Source organism: Meleagris gallopavo, chromosome 7, assembly GCF_905368555.1.
Source record: "Meleagris gallopavo chromosome 7, MGAL_WU_HG_1.1, whole genome shotgun sequence".
NCBI classification, from domain to species: Eukaryota; Metazoa; Chordata; class Aves; order Galliformes; family Phasianidae; genus Meleagris; species Meleagris gallopavo.
In genome coordinates, this window is record NC_139410.1 from 34,762,163 (window position 1) to 34,777,898 (window position 15,736).

At 41.6% G+C, this 15,736-nt stretch overlaps 1 long non-coding RNA gene across 2 annotated transcripts; it reads left to right on the forward strand.

The window, feature by feature from the left end:
* Window positions 1-32: 32 nt before the first annotated feature.
* On the forward strand, window positions 33-14,906 carry LOC109368624 (uncharacterized). Of its 2 annotated transcripts, none has more exons than XR_014884331.1 (4): window positions 33-244; window positions 1,354-1,509; window positions 4,766-4,844; window positions 14,730-14,906. It is a non-coding gene; the product is annotated as an uncharacterized LOC109368624 (long non-coding RNA). The 2 variants fall into 2 exon arrangements; XR_002116844.2 differs by lacking the exon at window positions 14,730-14,906 and adding an exon at window positions 7,273-7,987.
* Window positions 14,907-15,736: the final 830 nt, after the last annotated feature.

Below are 15,736 nucleotides of genomic sequence, written 5' to 3' on the forward strand. Positions count from 1 at the left end.
TGGTTCTTTCGTCGTCCTCCTCCTCCAGCGGCGCGGCGCGGCTCGCCGAGGCGGGCGGACAGCTGCGGGGGCGCTGCGGGGCAGAAGACGGAGGGAGCGGGGCACGGAGGTGTGCGGGTGCCAGCGCCCTTGGCTGGGAGCTCCTAGCTCGGCCTGTGGCTTTTCCTTTGTGTCCTCAGGCTTGTTTTGCTGAATTTATTCTAAACCACTTTATCTGGAAACAACTTCGTGTTACAAAGAACAGGTGACTGGGCAGTGGCAAAAGGCGTCAATGCTTGGTGACAAATAACCAATTGCTGATGGAAGTGCTGCGTTATAAAAAACAACTGGAAAACATAGACCTCTGAAAACTGAGAGGTGCTCCTTGGGGCAGAGGCAGCTCGCCATCTTGGGGACAGCCCACCATCTTGGGGGCAGCCCACCATCTTGGGGGCAGCCCACCATCTTGGGGACAGCCCGCCATCTTGGGGGCAGCCCGCCATTTTGGGGGCAGCCTGCCTACTTGGGGACAGCCCGCCATCTTGGGTCCGCAGGATGGTGGGGTGGCTGCCCTCTCTCATCAATCAGAAGAGCACAGTTGCTTTATGAACCCTTCACTATATAAATCTCCCATGAGCATAAAAGTACTCAGTGGCTGATACATTTGGAATGGAGCAACAAAGATGAATAGTCTGTAACTTCATGGGTGTTGGTCTCGATGATCTCTACAGGTCCCTTCCAATCCCTGCAATTCTGTGACTCTGTGGTTAAGTGTTTAAGGCCTCTGATTTTTATTTCAAGTCCTTTCTCTGGCTGTAATGTATGTTTAGTGACTCAGATTAAAACTCTAGTCTGATGATTAACCTCCATTTCCATCTCTCGAGAAAGCACCACCTATGACTAGATCAGATTCCAGACCTGCAACTGCAGGTTGGGTATGAGGAACAATTCCTTCTCTAAAGAGCAGTCAGGCAGTGGCACAGCTGCCCAAGGAGTGCGGGCTCACCATCCCTGGGGGTGTCCGAGAGCTGTGGGGATGTGGCACTGAGGGACGTGGGCAGTGGGAATGGTGGGATGGGTTAGGCTTGGGGATCCTAAAGGTCTTTTCCAAACTTAACAAATCTGTGATTGTAACTGTACTTGCACAGCACAGAGGTAGAGGAGGAGAGCTTCAGTACACATGGAAATCAGCTTAGAGAAGCCAGAAAATGTGGGCTGATGTGAATTATCTTTGCAGATGTTTGCTGTCTTAGCCAGTGGGCACTCATTCTCTAAAGAGACCTCACGGAGTAGCTTTTTAATGTAAAAAAAAATGGGGTAGATTCCCATGATTATAAGATTGAAGTAGAAAAAGCTCTGTCTCTTCCTTTTCAGGGAGTACAGAAAACTTCATTTCTTGAGTGATCCTTCTTCATGTAGCATCTAAAGGAAAGAATCTCATATGGATCCTGAGCGAGGTGTACGGACTCACTTCGTTCAGCAGATTATGTTGGTGGAACAGACTGAACCCACAGTAGGAGCTGTCAGATGGTAGGTGCAAAGTGTGTGTGCTTAAACATACAGAAGTAAAAAAAAAATAGTACCACGATTGTCTTTCATCAGCAGATCTTGGATTCAGGAGCAGACTGCATCCAAGACTGTAGCCAAGCAGTCAGACACTGATGGAGTTCAAGACAGTTAATATCCATTTAGATACACATAGCAGATGAGCTGCAGTCATGAACAAAATTTTGGGAATGTCTGTGTCCTAGGCCAAAAAAATGCGGGAAAAAGCGTGTCAAGCTTCCTTTAAGGCTGAGCTGACTAACTTTTTGAATCTTACCCGCAAGGCTGCAACCAGACTTGTACTCATTGGCCAAAATAGTTTGCATGGCACTGTCTGCTGAAGTTAGTTTTCAGCATTTCAATTTATGCCAAATAAATGGATAATGGATTAGAATATGACATTGTCACTTAGCAGATGTGGAATTATGCTTTCAGGGAGAAGCAGGAATATCTGTATAGCAGATTGAGAAATTGGTTGGCCTCTGTGCACACACTTGAGGAACCCTGCAGATCTCAGATATTTTGTTTTTATTGGCCGTTCAGTTGGCACTGAATTGCACTCTGCTTGAACAGTGGTCACCTTGTGCCACCAAATTCAGCAGGAGTTCTACCCATAGGGAAATTATTACGGCAGTTTCAAATGTTCTTATCTGTTTTTTTAAGATCAGTGGATGAAACTATCACCCTGTATTATTATTTTTTTTATAATTATTTTTCAACCTTGACAATGGATAACTGTTTACTATTGCTTTGTAAACACAATGTTGGTTACTAATGAGATGAGTAAAAGGGAGAGGTTTAGCTGGAGTAGCCAGAGAGGAGGAGGAGGTGATTATGTTATGATCTAAGTACATCAGATTTCAGAATTAAATGTCAGGGTGGAAGGCTGCTCTCCAGTAACCATGATCATGATGGGAAGTCACCACGGATCTGAAAGAGCCTCCTTTCTCTTAAACTCCAGGGAATAAAGCAAAGCCAATCTGTTTACATGGCCTGCTTTGGGATTTGAACTGAACAATGTGTTTGTGCTTGTTTTGGGAAGGAGAGTTATTGAAGATACTGAACTGGAGCAAGTCCCTTAATTCTGGAGTTGACTTTGAGTTTATTTGTTAACTGATTTTCCATGAATTCAGTGTTAACCACGTATGAATCAATGTAATAGGAAAAGCATTGATTTCATAATTCCGAAGAATCTAACTGAAAGGGAATATGGTTTTAAACTGAGACAGGGGAGGTTTAAGTTAGATATTAGGAGAAAGTTTTTCACTCAGAGGGTGGTGAGGCACTGGAACAGGTTGCCCAAGGAGGCTGTGGATGCCCCATCCCTGCAGGCATTCAAGGCCAGGCTGGATGTGGCTCTGGGCAGCCTGGGCTGCTGGTTGGTAACATAGCAGGGGGGTTGAAACTAGATGATCGTTGTGGTCCCTTTCAACTCAGGCCATTCTGTGATTCTGTGATTCTGTGATCAAGGAGTACAACAAGCATGGAGTACAAGAAGCTTTAAAACTCTTGGGATTTCTGTGAGCAGACTGCATTGCTACCAAACTTGTTCTTTTGGAATTTGGAAAACTCTTGATAAGCCTACAAATCTGAACTGGAAACTTCAGAAGAGAACCACGATCCTTCTAGCAGCACAGTATTAGAGCTCAACTATAGCAGGAAATACCTAGATTAAGCTGGAAGATGTTTACAGCCATAAGCCTGTTTTTTATTTGTACCTAATCAAGTTGACCTTGCCTCAGTATGGTAAGAATCTGATGGCCTTATCTTCAGAGAGAGAGTATTCTGGTTCTTTTTAAGTCAGAATAGATCGGAAGAAGGAAATAAATAGAATTTTGGTGCTTAGTTCATAGCTGTGATCATGAAAACCTTGTTCAGTGCCTGACCCTTGAACGTGGCTGCAAAACAAACTTGTTCTCTAGACAGGACTAGTGGCATCTCAGTGCTGGCAGTTCTGGAATGCTTTAGCTTAATGTTAAGAAGCCAGATTCAGCCACTGAGGTGTTCCATTGGTGCTTTGATGGATCTTTGGTATTTTGATGGGACCATATTCCACAGCTATCCAGTGTGTTTGGTGCTTCTTTTCAAAACAAGCTAGCAATGGCTCAGTGCTCCCCTCAGCTCCTTTTCTCTGGGACAAACAAACCGAGGGACCTCAACCACTCCTTACACCCCTTGCCCTCAGACCTTCCCCATCTTTGCAGCCCTCCTCTGGGAGCTCTCTAATAACTTCACATCCTTTTGATATTGTGATGCCCAGAATGCACACAGTGGTCAAGGTGAGCTCAAATTCCAGTAAGTGGAGTTCAGAGATATGATTCCTGCTAATCAGTGCTTTTTTTTCTTCTTTTTTCCCCCAGTGTTTTCACATTCAAAAATAGAAAACAGACCCGATGCTCCAGAACAGCCAGTATCTTGTGGTCAGATACTGTCAATAGCAGAGAGTAGTGGGTTTGACCCCTCTGCAGTGAATAGATGTGTTGCAATGCCTTGCAGTTCTTCCAGCAGCCAGCCTGCTTTAAGGGGAAGATGACAACCTGCAAACAACCTACAAACCCTGGTCAAACAGAGATGCCTTCTATCTGTCCTTAGTCTAGTGCCAGGGCCTGGAGAAGAGCACATCTAAATTTTATACATATTGTATTCTTGGTAGCTGTAGGTGATCTTTTATGCTGTTTGCTGATAGTCTTAATCTCAGTGCTGAGATCTCACATCCTACTGCTCTCCAATGCTGGTGTCAAAGAGACAACAAGGACCCATGAATGGTCATGTCTCAGAAGAAGCTGCCCCATCTACTCTTGTCATTCATTTTCCCCCATCCTGAGTGTTTATGTGACCAAGTGACTATTTAGAGTGGGAAATTAGCCAGCTTAAAAACCCTGACAGAAATTGGGTTTTAGCTGCCTTTCATCCAGTTTTTCTTGTGTCCAAAAAGCAGTGTGACATTCCAGGAGGGGGTGGCATGGAGCAGAGTCAGTAGGCTCAGTGGCTTATTTCAGTGGCTCTGGTAGTGCAACGTGGCTTAAAGATCTCATCTAAATACAGCATCATTCTCTAATGTAGTATACAGAGCCTTAGGGCCATAGAGAAGGTTCCAGATTTTGTTTCAAGAGGCATACATTTTGGGTATTACAAATATTATTGTTTTTTTCAGTCTCTTTAACTAGCAAGGCAAGAGAGAGATATATACCTGAAAATGGACATCCAGCAACTTCAGCTGTCAAATATGTTTCTCTTACAGAAGTACAGATCAGTATCGAACACTGAGTTGGGAAATAAATACTTTATACCAATCTACATCCTTTACAGGAAAGATTCTGGTAAGTGTCCAAACAGACTTGGGAATGTTTCAGCTTCTCTAAGATGTGTGTGCCAGAGCACAGTACTATGAGGCAATACAGTGCTTTAGTAAATAGTCCCAGCATGACTGCTTGAAGGCAAACAATGAAGAAGAAATCATCTAAGATGCACGTTGCTACGCTTGAATCACATGCCTGTTCTTGGGCTATAAATCACTGCATGTTAATGAAATGCTTCTTTCAGATAATGTTGTTAGTGCTTCAGTGGGGATTACTGGTTTATATAAGAATAAATTCCAGCATGAAGGCCATTTTATACTGAGAGGTTGTAGATGAGAGGGAGGGACAGTAGAAAGAGGGGGTCAAGGAACAGTGTTAGTCTCATCTTCTCTTTTCTGTGATAGATGTCTAGAAATGAATCAATTATATTCCTTAGAAATAAAAACCACTGCCTCCATGATTCCAGGTGTGAGCAGGGATGGGCTGAGCCATGGCCATAGCAAAGGCTGTGGCAAGGGCATGGCATTTCTGGGATGTGAGTGACAGATTCTGAAATTGTCCATATGAAAAAAGGATCTTTTCTGTTTCTTGCCAGATTTTGTAGTCAGCCAGATTTCTTCATGCTTCCATAGAATACTCTTTCTAGGAAATCTTTTGGGGAATGCTTACCTAAGCGCCTCAGTCTCTGAAAATGCTTTTTGAAAGAGATTGTGAGATTTCTCCCATCTTTCATTTCCAGAGAGTACTTAATACATACCATGTGTCACGAAAGAAACACTGAGTGTAAAGCATGTGAGATTCCGACCTAAATAGAAAGCTATGGAACAGCTGGGCTAAGTTAAGAAGTAGATATGTGTAAGTGAAGGCATGGTGACTCCCTATTTAGAGAGTATCTAAGGGAAGTAAGGTAATGCCAGCTGGAGTTCAGTGCTCTGCAGGGTCTAACACCATTCTGTGATGATATTACTGGAAAAGCTCAGAGCTCAAAATGCTGAAGGAAGGTCACTTTGCCTGAAAAACCATTAATGGGAACAAACTGATTGGGTTAGTTTACTGACACTGCTGCTTTGGTCAGTTCATATCAATCCCTAGTGCAGAAAGCCCTAGGATTTATTAAACAATATATGAGTATTAGCTTCCATGAGCTTTAACAAACCTAACCTGACTGGGAAAACTGAGTAAAAATGAAAAGCTCACATTTTTAGAGAATGCAGCTTCTCTTCCAACTTCTGCTCCATCCTGAAACCTTTTGGCAGAGCCCGAGCTGCAGAATATTGACTAGACTGCCTGCAGATATTTGCATGTAATTCATTTCCATCTCTCTTTTTTATTGAAAGGAACAGTGTGAAGCCAAGTACTGACTAACAGCTGTCTCTTACTCTCCACAAAGGTATTTCCACAGACAGGTCCTCTAGGGAATATATAGAGAAGATTTCATGGGTATTTTGTTCTTTTTGTTTCTTTTTTTTTTTTTTTTTAATTACCATAGGTTTAGTTGTTCTAGATGAACTTGTATGGCTATTTCTTCCCCTGCTCACACACATAAAGAGATCTTCTGAAGATAAAGACACAACATCTGCTAACCCAGCTCACCTCCAAACAGCACTGCTAACTCTAAGAGCTTTGTCTCATCTTTGGAGCTTTTTTTCCTTAGCACTATTCTGCTACTGATTCTGGCTGAAGATGTTTTGCTGTGCCCAGCTTTTAAATGAGTGGCACGTGTTCCCTGATACCCTTTTTCAGATCTGACAAGACATCATTGTTACACACTAAATCAACATTGACAACGTCCAGTGTGATGTTATCTGCAGCTGAAGGCAGCCTTAGAGTACAGCATGGGAATGTGTGAATGTGTATTTTGATTATTTGCCCACATAGAACTTGCTAGCCATTTTAGGGAGGAGACACTTTTAATAAATATAGGCAAAAGAGTTGTGCAGAGTAAGGAAATATATCAGAGGAGTCAAAATATTTGTTTCAACACCTTCAGAATGAGTGCATTTTACTTTTCATTTCAGATGTTTTAGAAAATAGTCATATTTCATAACAAAGGCATTGAAAACCTGAAATGAAAATGAAATACTTCAAACAAAACTATAATATAAACCCCAAATTAGTCTGTTTTGATTAAAAGAAAAACACTTTATTTTGAAGAAACAGAAAAAAGTATTTTTTTTTCTAGCTTTTCTTCTTTGGCTTGGCCAGCAAATTGTATGTTTGTGTGTTTTACTGCTTTAGTTGGACCTCTGTACAAAGGCTTCTCAGTAATTAGCTAAGCAGCACAAGTGCAGGCAGTAACAGGCTCACATCAAAGTGTAGGACATTCAACATTCAGTGGAGTTTGGGTAAGATATGTGTCATTCTGGGTTTTTGGAAAGATGAATCATTCAGCACTACGGATTCATTGCGGTTCTCTGTATTTGCGATATTGATTTTTTATTCGCTGCAGCTGTGAATATTCAGAGAGGACATTGCAGGCATTTTCTGGAATGACAGCCAGTCCTGCTCCTTCTGCTCACACTGCCTGCTGGGGAGCTCTTCACATGTTCTGCTCACGTCAAGCTGGCTTTCCTGTAAGATTTCTGAAGCTGTTCTGCAAACAACTGACAATTGAAGCCTGAATATATGCCACAGGGAGGGCAGCACATATCTGGAAAAGAAAAAAAAGAGGAGAAAGCTCAAGTAAGAAATAGGACCCCTTTCACTGGGGGAAGGAGTCTTGCAGACTACTTGTACTTGAGATCAACAAGAATTGTTGTGGCAGGGCGTTTTTGTGTTCCATTTATATCCCCATTTTGGTATTTGTTGCCTTGTCTAGGAGAACATTTAGTAATATTTATTGTCAGTTCTTTCTTAGTAAGATAACAAACAAATGATAATCAATCAACTGCACTCTGAATAAAAAGAAAGCAGTAGTTGTAACACCTCTGACCAAAAATATTTAACAGCAATTAAGTGGTTTACATTTATCCAGTTTTGACACATGTGTGATTTTGGTTTTAAAAAACTGTAGCTTGTCAGTGTATTCATATAATTGAGTTAATCCCTCTTGGAAAGGATTGCTTTGCCTATTTGAATTGTTATTTAGAAGGGGGGTATTCTGATGGCATGAAAGATGGGCCAAAGCTAAAAGCTGGCAGAGGAAGAGAAGCACAGTCAGAGCTTGAAAAACAAGGAAAAATAAATACTATATAAACAAAATCTGGTAAATCACATTCTGCCAAGTCTGTGAACAAAGCAAAAGGGCGCTTTCATGAATACATGAGTAGGAGGAGTTTAAGACTACAATCGTGTAAAATGACTTAATGGAAAAATGCTGGTGTGGGATAAGAGAGTCCATTTTCTTTCATAATGAGGAAGAGAGCAAAGAAATTGTACCTTCATAAAAGTAAAGGAAGACTAATACCAACTCCATAACACATACATCAAAATAACTTGGGAAGGAGACAGTGGTTCGCAGCCAAGGGAAATAAATAGAACAAGAGTGGAACCACAGGATGATTGGAAGAGGAAAATATGATGTTATCCACAGCAGAGAACTTAGTCAGTAGTATTGCACATCAGACAGCAAAAGCTGGGGATTGCCAGTTGGGTAGGACTAGACTGCTAGTAGCCAGTCCTTGAATGGAGATGGTGGTAGTGGTTGTCAGTAACTACCTGGAGGAAAGCCTACAAACACTGTAACCTCAGACGTAGAGGGACCAACCCTCACCGTTGTATCACCATGTCTATATATTATGACACCACTTGTGCAACTGGGCATTTCCAGGATTATGACACCCTACCAAGAATATTAGTTAGCATTTTGCAGAATGCTGTAATCATGGAATTCACAAAATCATAGAATCGTTAAGGTTGGAAAAGGCCTCCAAGATCAAGTCCAACCATCAATCCATCACTCTGCTCACTAAACCATGTTCCCAAGCACTACATTTGTGCATTGCTGGAACACCTGCAGGGAGTTGTGCACATGAGAGACACTGCCTTATTTGTCTCCAACTCACAGAGTGTTAATTATGGCCCCGTGTAAGCAAATCCATTGCCTAACTCCTTAAAGAAGACTAGAAAATGCGTGACAGAGATCTAGTGCGTGATATGAAATGGAAGAAAATGAAACACAAAAAAGCTGATAAAGCCATGGAATGACCACAGAATTGGGAAAAGACATAACTTTGATTTCCTCCAAAGCTGAAACAGCAGGAGGGAGGAGGAGAGAATGAATATGCAGTGTGGTAGGAAATGAGTATTATAGGCATAAAGGACATCTTAAGCAATGACTGCTGAGACTAATGTACCGAGTATGCTATCACTGTGCTCATCTCTGTGAGTTTCAGAAAGGAATTTCTCACAACACTGCAAAGCAGATTTATGTTTATGGGCAGCTTTTATGGGTTTGGAGGCACTGCCCTTGAGCTACAAGGAGACTGAGGCCAAAGGAGGATTCTGCTGTGCCATGCCAGTGTCTAGGATGGATGCAGTCCTTAGCAAAGGACGTTCTGCTGGAAGATGCCTTTATTCAGTTATAAATCTGACATAGCACTCAAGATGAGGTGAAATGACTGGAAAGAAAAGTGTTTGAGGGGGGAATCAGGACAGGGAAAATAGAGGCTGAGAAGTCCTTGATCGAGCGCAAGCACTGCCCTACGACAACTGAACTGTGGGTGTGTTATCAACATGGTTTTTCTCCTAAATCCAAAACACTGCCCCATATCAGCTGCTAGGAAGAAAATCCCCATCGAAGCCAGGATATTGCGGGAGAGAAGAAAATATAGAGCAGATAGAGCAGACCTCATGTTTTATATTGCAAAACAGGCTGCTGGCTTTTTGAATGTTAGCATGGTCTGATCAATCCCTTCTCTAATATACCTGGCATGAATATTGGTCAGAGACAAAGCATTAAGAATGCAGAGCAGGAGAGGTTTTGAAGACCACTTACAAGGTCAGTTTTTCAAAGTGCTTAGGTACCTGGCAAGACTTTCACAAGTTTTCCTGCCTCCACTCAAGGTAGTGTTTTGCTTCTGAAGATTGACTGCCTGCCTTTGTGCATTGTGGTGGGGATCATTCATCTCCCAGTGCCTCAGCAGTGGATAGTCAGGCAGTTCATGTAGATACATATACTGTAAGAAAGGGAAAGCATTTTTTCCTTTCTGTGGAAATAGTTATTCTCTGCAGCTTATTAACTGTCCTGTAAGTCAGCATCTCTACATGGCACACATGAAAGGATTTCTTAAAAGTCCTCATTTTAAAGCATGTAAGCTTACAGGAATGTTTATTTCCTCAAACTTTTTGGACACATGGTCTTTCTTGCAATAATTATCTCCATGTGGTTGAAAAGGTACCACAGATTTGACACTAATGTTGTTTCCATCAGTGTAAAAATATAACATTTTATAACACATAACATATAACATCAGTGTAATATATAACATTTCTAGAGTGTATTGCTTTGTAAATACAAGGCAATTTGTGTAAGTTTGACAGACACTAACAGTCTTATGGACAGGTTTACCAAAAAAAAAGCACATAACCTTTTACATAGAATCTTTGTGCATGTGTTTGTGCATCTTTAAATTCCTCTCGGTGTCTGAGCTCAGCCTGGTGCCAGTCCAGCAAGAATGGTTAATTGATGGGGTGAAGCCTGTGTGTGACTTCAGCATCCCAGCTGCAGGAGCACAGCACAGAAGCTCTGCAGTCCATGCAGAGAGCTGATCTTCCTCTGTATGCTGCAGCAAGTCCAGTTTCCCAGCAGACAAGAAAACGTCTCTGTGATGGCACCACTGGTTGAGAAACACAGGTTCCATGTTTTCTTCTGCTTGAGGATGCTGGAGCTGGCTGAGCTGTGAAGGGCATGTGCTCATCAGTACTTGGTTACTCTGGAGTACCCTTCAGCATTCCCCTTTAAAGCTCCCCTGCCTCAGCTGCAAATCTAAATACTTCTGTAGGCTAGATATTGTGTTTTACCACACCAACTGCTTGTTATTTAGTCTGGAAGTGCCTTAGCAATGATCCTATGGGACTTAATTCCATACATCTGACTCCTTGACTCTGTACATTCATTTTGCAGCTGGGTCTTAATATTTTCACGTGCACACATCCATGCACCCAGCGTATTGGTGGGTTTGCTTTGCCATGGCTGGAGTTGCAAGTTATTTTTTTCTTTTAGGAGCTTGTCAGCAATCTTTGGAGTCTGCTTTTCTTGGAGTATCCCTACCATGGCACCCAGTCTTCAGTGTCGTGTTCTAAAAACTGCATCTACAAGCACATTTTTAGAATGTGTTGTGGGTTTTTTCATATATTTCTGTAGTTCTAAAATGTAAACATGGGAGAACATCCACGAGACACTTGTAAATTCTATGTCAGTGTATATTTTTAGTTTTTATAGGTCTAACTTTTTTATTTAGAATTACTGTCATTGTAGGACTTCAACTAACAAGTATTTTAACTTGGCGAATGCTCAGATTTTTTAATAAGTGAATCCATTATAGTTTCTTAACATCTGCTCTTAATAATCCCTAATGTTTTTGGTTTCTTCTACTTTCACATGAAGATTTTGTTTGCTTTATATTATTTTTTTAAGCTATGACATCATTATGCACAAAAGTTGATTCTCACTCCCTTGTGACGGAATGGGCATTGATTTTGATGAGAATTAGACTAGGAAACAAAGGAGAGTAAGTTTTAAAGTATTTAGTTATAAGACACAATACATCTCTAAAATATTAACACTATGACAGTAAATAGTAAAATCATAAGTAAGTTGTGTCATTATAAAATTATTCTAAAATGCCATCACCTGAAGCATGTAGAGGACAGGAAAAATTATGAAATTGGGTTTGAATTCCCTTTTTTCTGTTACTTCAGTAAATGTGTGACGATTTGGAAAACATGTTGTGTAAATTCATTGGAAAGTGAGATTTTCAGTAATTCAAAACAAAAATGTAAGGCTTTCATCATCGTTGTTCTACAATGCACCATTTCTGTAACACTTGGCAGCTTCTGCTAAAGCAGAAAGCATTCAGGAGAAGAGAGGTTGGAAAAATACGTATATTCAGGTAGATCCACCAAATCCCATTGGGTTCTTTTGTTTTGGATTTGTTTTCATACTTGAAGCAGTTGGTTGTAATAGGTATCTTAAGCACGTCGTTTAAAATCTGACTTGTTATTTAAAACACGGTTATTTGTAAATGAAATCTCACTGGCAGCAAACGTCAAACTGGGATTCTGCACAAACCAAAATGTCATCTGGACAATCACCATGTGATTGCGTGGAGTCTTTTGTTGGAGAGCTATGTTTAGTTCTGGCATGACACCTCACAAAGGATGCAAGCCACCTGGAAAGGGCACGGGAGAGAGAAACAGGAATGGCTGAGAGTCTAGGAAGTGTGGCTCCAGGAAAGATGAAAAGAGCAGCCTGTTTATTTGTAAGGAAGCGAGATGTGGTAACAGACATAACATAACCTTCCTGCTGCAGAGAGGCGGTAAAGGATCCGTTCCTTTTGTCTGCTGGAGCAAAAAGAAGTAATAGGCTACAACTGCAGCAGGAAAGGCTTGCGTTAGGGGAAGATGTTTTGGTTAAGGAAGACATATGGAGGGTAAGCAGCAGGGGGCTGTGGAACTGCCACCCCTGGAGGCTCAGAAGAGCAGACTACACTTGTATCTGTCAGGAGTAGTTGAGATTGTCTGTGCTGTGTGGCAGATGCTTGGGATCTGATGACTCGTACTGTCTCCAAGGAGTTCCTTGAGGGTGGGCTAATCCTTCCACTCGTACCTCTACGGCTCAGCTCATTAAGAAAAAATGAGTTTTAAAAAAGATTTTAAAATATGTACTAAATGAGGTATAAACAAGATAGATTTGGAAGTGGACTTCCTTCATAGGGCGTAAGTTCCAAGGGCTCGAGCATCATCTCAGGATAAATTAGGTGTTTGTTAAGCATCAGTAGTTTGATTGTTCTACAAGCTGTCTGCTCGTATGGTTCAAATCTGAGTTTAGCCTTTCGGTCTGCCTTTAAGCTATAGTAAGGGATGGTGCTGTTGTTGAGTTTGACCTTTTCCTTTCCATAGGTTAAATAGCTCTTCTTCCACACTCAGGTTTCCCACCATGTGAATTCGGTCAGTGCTGTCATACTTCCCCCTTTCACACCAACTCCTCCAGTTTTTTCTTGTAAGGAAAGGTTAACTTTAATTTTTCACTGTCTTTATCCCTATACTCCTTTTTCCTGCACATTCCATGAAGTAATTTTTTTCTCATGGAGATTCTGGTTTCTAATAGAGACCTTCCAGTTAACAGGCTCTTACTGCACACCTTTCCATTTAAATATAGCATTCACTATATCATTCTCAAACTTCTAAACAATATAGCTGCAATATATTCTATGCCACTAATAGATCTTAGAGAGCTTAGAGAACAGAAGCTCCAAATATTTTCACTGGAGGAAAATGAAGGAGTTTGCGTGCTTAATATTTACATGAATGCAAAAGAGAGTGGTGACCCACATGCATTGCTGATCCTTTGCTTTTTAAATTCCTCCATCCCTAGCAGTTCCTCCATTACACCACAGGATTGTTTAGTCTCCATTTTACTGCAGTCAGCTTTGTGCCACACTGGGTTTCAGACCACAGCTTGGGAACTACCAAGTTAGGTCTTCACTTCATACACCAGCAAAAACCATAGAATAACTTTCAAACAGTATTTCTTCACATATATATGCACGAAAGGAGTTAAGGAAGGTTCCCCATCCCCACCCCAGATTTATGTAAGATTTGTCTGGGATATATTTAAATGTGGAAAACTTGGAAGAAAGCTTAAGAAAACACTGTCAGATGAATGTCTCGAAGTGCCCACGTACAGCTGTGGAATCTCTTTTTGTTGGTGAGAGGGTCTGCTAGGATTTGCAGATGAAAACTTTCCTTTGCAGCTCACTTGGGAGCCAGATGTACTTTATCAACACTGAGAGGTGCACAGACTTACACACAGGCTGGAACTGGAGTGTATGTTTAATGTTAACACAACATGATGGCAAACTTTAGGTTGTTTCCTCAGGTACAAAATATTCCCCATGCCCAATTACTCATCACTATGAAAAACGTGCTGAACCTGCAGAACTTCTGTTCCCTTCCAACACAGTCAGGTTTCATTCATTTGAGGACATTCAATGGACATCTGAATTCTGACTTTGAGACTCTTGGCTTCTTGTGCTGCCTTACAGCCTCAGTTATGCTGTGATCCTATGATTTGCAAGCCATTGTATTGCTTTGGACTCATTAGCAGATAGCCTGGTTCCTCCAGGGAGGTGCACTCATTCAAACATTAGACCCTGTATCAATCAAAAGAGATACTTCAGATTCTCACTGCCAGAACTGTTTGTCACTTTACGTCCTTTAATTTCCAAGTTATTTTTTGTAACTGAGGACTTTTCACCATTAATAGTTAACTTGAGTAAAAAAAAAAATATTGTTTTTAATGGATTATTGCGTAAGTGTCTTCATCAAGGATTTCACCATGCTAGTCTATTGCAAATCATCTCCAAGCTGGTACGTACCCTTTGCTTTTATGAGTTACTCACTTTGTACAGATTGCTGTGGTCTTGTGGGATTGGCATCGATGGCCGGAACAGAGCTGCCTGCAGCGGAGACATCTGGTTCTGATAGAGGGTCATTAAGCTATCAGCTCACGTTGCAGCATCATCCAGAGGAATTTGCATGGGATGGCAGAGAGGAAAGGTGGCCAGGGCAAAAAAAGACATCCACATCATATTTCTTTCAGAAGGAGAAATCTTAGCATCAGTCTAAGGATTCTCTTTATCTGATTCAGTAATTTGTTTATATTAGCGATGTGTGAAATTGCTGTCGAATTTTCGTTTTCCTTTGATTTTGTGTCCTTTCCTTATGCCTCTTTATTACTCTCAGGTCCCCAGAAGATATCAGAAATACATCACATCTGCAAACAAGCAAAGACTCAGTGCCAGTGTCCTTCAGTTAATGAGAAGTGGATACTCCAGAGCAACGTGCTAAGCACTGTCTCCTCCCCTCACCAGCACCCTAAAAAGTTATACAGCCATCTTCACAATTCATGTCCAGGTAACTTCAGATATACAACTTTGGTATCAGTGGTTAGAAAACAGACAGTTATCAACTTACTTTCAGAGAGTAATGCTGAACTAGGTCTCATTCAAACAGCTTGGGCTCTTTCCTATTGCACATTAAAGCTGGAAGAACCCACACTGAGGGTTCAGACTCGAATGGATTAGGCATAGGTATGCACAACAGGAATGGACATTTAGATGAAGTCATAGAATCACAGAATCATTAAGGTAGGAAAGACCTCTAGGATCCCCAAGCCCGGCCCTCCCTCACCACGTTCCTCAGTACCACATCCTCACGGTTCTTGAACCTTCCAGGGATGGGAGCTCTTCTCACTTCCCTGGGAGGCCTGTTCCAATGCCTGACCGCTGTTTTTATTAGGAGCACTTGTTTGCTCTCATCAGTAAGTGCTGAAGAGTGACAAGTCTAGACATTGGTGTTTTGGTGGAAGAAAGGCTCTCCCTCGGCTCCCCTTCCCCACAGCTCTCCTCTTGAGCATCTGCCAGAGTTGTAGGTGGGAGGAATATATCTGTGTGTGTGCGCGTGCAGTTCAGATGAGTACTCATTTCTTTATATTAAGATCAGAGTGATGAAGAATATCTTCCTCCTTGGCATAGCAGTCATCTATGTAACATATTTCTGAGTAGGCACAGAGTCCTCCACCCTTTCCTTTTGATTTCTGTTTTTCATTTATTTTAACTTGACTGTCTTCATGGCCATGAGCACATCTTTTTCTACAGCTCCCGACTCCCAAGTTATGAGTTTTACCAGATCTGGAGAGCAGAGTCCTCCAATGGCTGCTCAGGGCTGCGAGGCACCAGACCACTTTCCAC